Source organism: Coenobita brevimanus, chromosome 81, assembly GCF_032717465.1.
Source record: "Coenobita brevimanus isolate Jiangsu-jjx chromosome 81, ASM3271746v2, whole genome shotgun sequence".
In the NCBI taxonomy this organism is placed as follows: Eukaryota; Metazoa; Arthropoda; class Malacostraca; order Decapoda; family Coenobitidae; genus Coenobita; species Coenobita brevimanus.
In genome coordinates this window covers 1,181,451-1,185,000 of record NC_137034.1, presented here as the reverse complement: position 1 = coordinate 1,185,000, position 3,550 = coordinate 1,181,451, and positions in this window count along the sequence as shown.

The window sequence follows — 3,550 nt, the reverse complement described above, 5'->3', positions numbered from 1 at the left end:
GCTACTTTCTCCTCTCCAGGCTTGCTATTTCTTCCATTTCTTCATTCTTCATTGCCATCCCCTTCTCCTTTCCTCTTTTCATCTCCCAACTCTCTTCTTCTTTTCCCTAAACCCCTTTTAAAACTACTCTCTTCTTCCCTATGAATTTTCCTAACCTCTCCAATTACATCTTCTCTCCATTTCTTTGCCTTTCCTCTCCTTTCTGACCATGTGCTCATCTCTGCAAGTCTCCTCCTTTCTCCAGTCCCTACTTCCTCTCCTTTCCATCCTTTCCTCCCCATTCCTGCTTTTTCCACTCTCTCACCTTCACCTCCCTTCCCCACAACCTTCCTCAGTCCCATCTTCCTCTCCTCTCCTTTCCTCTCCAGTTCTCCTTTTCTTCCTCCACTCCCTCATCTTCACCTCCCCCTTCCCCCCACACCTTTCTTCAGTGATCAACACCTCCTACAGCCCCCACCCCCCACCCCCACCCCCATCATCATCATCATCTAAGGGGACCCGGGACTGCCCTCCCTCGATTATTATCAAAATTAGGTATTCATGAAACTGAGTCCACGACATAAAATATTAGTATTAAGTTATAATATTAAGCATCAACAGTAAGGATCACCACCGAGGCCTGGTATTAATAAGGAAAGTTTAGTAGTAAGAGGAGGTACATTTATGAGTGAAAATTATTATAATAAGCAGGTCTGCATTCCACTCCGGGGACTCGGGAATATTCACAACACCCGGTAAATATTCATAGAAGAAATATTTACTCGGGCAAAAATCAGGAAGCCTTGTATGCATAAAAGAATTCCTGAAAAATATAGGGCTTAATTTACAGTGTGATAGGGATCGGGCGTGGCTGATGACCGGCGAGAGAGGGCTGGGATGAGCCTCTGGTCACCCGCATCCCGGACCAGCCTTTTCCATGGACCTAATCAGCCCTAATTGACCAGCACTAGACCTAATCAGCCATACCTGGTCCTCTCCAGCTGTAATAAGACCTAACTGACCAGCACTGGTCCTAATCAGCCATAGCTGGTCCTCACTAGCTCTAATAAGACCTAACTGGCCAGCACTAACCCTAATCAGACCTCACCATGGACCTAATCACACCTGACTGGCCCTCATCACAGACCTAATAATCCCTAAATTGTCATCATCAGGGACTTAGTCAGCGTTAATTGGCCCTCATCAGACCTAATCTGATACAACTGGCATTCAGCACAGACCTAATCAACCGTAATTCGTCATCAGGGACTAAATCAGCCCTAATTGACCCTCATCACGGACCTAATCAGGTATAATTAACCTTCACCACAGACCTAATCGGCTCTAATTGGCCTCATTAGCCATTACCACCCCTCGACGGCCCTAATTAACCCTAGCCAGTTTTACTCAGTCTACTACAGCTCCTACGAAGACTATCAGCCCTAATTAACTCTTTATATGGTGGAGTAACTCTAGGTTCATCTGAATGTGAACTCAGTGGATTGCTGGCTTGCAGTAAACTGCCCCTTTATAGTTCACCATTCTCCTTTCGAGGTATGGGGATATCAAGCAGGCCACCACGTGAAGGCGCCCCTCTCCTGTGCCAATCAAACTTTACCAACCATTATCAACCTTAAATATCCATGAAAATCAGTATAACCAACCCTTGCTAAAACTAATTATACCTCATCACCGGTCTAATCAGTGCAAATCAGCCTTCAATAACCTTAATCAACTGTAAATTCTCGCAATCACCTTAATCAGCCTTTGGTCACCCTCACTTTGCCCTGCCCCACACCACCGATTTCAAGAACTCTAATTGCTTCTCATCAGCCATCACCGTGGACCCAATCCGATCTAACTCCCCTCACCAGCACACAATCATTTTATTTTGTTAAGCCTCACCTCTTTCAGTATGACCTTCAGTAGTCTGTTAATCCACGCCCCTAGTTGTACAGATGGGTGGAAAATACATGGGGGAAAACACACTTTTTAGTCCATCAGTCTGACCGGCCTGAGAATCGAACTCGCGTTGTTTCAGCTGCGGGACTGATGTGCTAACCAATGTACCGGGCCACCCACCCCGAAGTCCCCGGCGTGTAAAGGAATTATTGAGCGAGACGATACACACAAATCTCATATACTTTAAAGAAATTATTGACCGAAACCACATAAGGGCAAATGAAATATTTCCTTAAACCCGAGATGTAAAGAAATAAAAGAAATTATTTACTAAAACCCCAGCAATGTAGAGGGTTTATAGAGGAACGACAAACATACCTCCCTATTCTTCCTAGTATACAAGAAATACTATTGAAAATCCCTTGTGTACACGAATTATTGAGAGAAACCCCACACCACATAGCACTCCTACTTCACCTCCCCGGCCCGGCTCCCAGTAACATCACTCTATACAGCCAAGTGGGTGGAGATAAGGGTACCAGGTGAGCGAGGGTGAGACAAATAATCTCCCCCTCACCCCTCTAACACTCCATACGTCTCCATTTCATAAGCAAGGGCAGGATGAACAATTTTATTATGATTTCCCCAAGTAACTGAGAGTGATTTACTGCACGAAGAATAAGAGGCATGGGGATATACAGTACTAACTTATAAATTCCCAAGCTTGAAATACGAAGGAGGAACAACAAGAGACATGGGATGATTCTTAACTTTCCTTTCTCCGTTCTGTAACTAAGATTTGCTTTTTACAGGAAGTACAAGAGACAGGGCAATAATCTACACTTTTTTTCCCCCCCTCCGTAACAAAGGTTTGCATTTGCAGGGAAAAAACGGGGACATGGGAAGACTTTAACTTAAAATTAATTCCCTCAGGAAGCTAAGATTTGTTTTACAGGAAGCACAAGTGATGTGGAATAATACTGTACATTTTTCCTTGTCATTCTTATAACAGCACCAATGCTTCCCCGCAAAAAATAAGTAGGACTGATTAATAGCCTTTCCATCACAAAATGTTTTCAAATACCATTACCTTATTTCCAAACCGTTATTCAACCCATAATGACCAATTCTGAGCAAAAAGTCAAAAAAACGATTTTTGCATATTTTCGCGTGTCGCGACTTTCGACAATTTCATGTTATCGCGTTGCAAGCGATCACCATAATTTTAGTTTGGTGTTTTTCTGATACTCTCTGGACCTTTTCCGACATAATGACAAAAGAATTAAGTCGATATCTATTACCGTTCTCGTGAGAGAAACGAACAGACGTACTGACAAATATACATACACAGCTTGACTTTATTATTTAGATCTTTTAGTCACGAGGCAATTGATCCTACGTCTGTTTGCGAATCCGGACGTAATCAGCTCTGATTAACCCTTACCAGCCCTCATCAAGGCCCTAATCAGTTCTAATTCATCACCTAATAATTTTATTCTACACTCTAAGGACTTCTGGTGGTGAGAGCCTTAATGAAGGCTATATATAACACCTACAAATCGGCGAGTCTTCCCTTATGAACAAAATAGTAGGATAGAGCAAGTATGCAAATAGGAAGAGGACATCGCACCAAAGACTCAAAACACACACTCTCATACCTACTTATCGC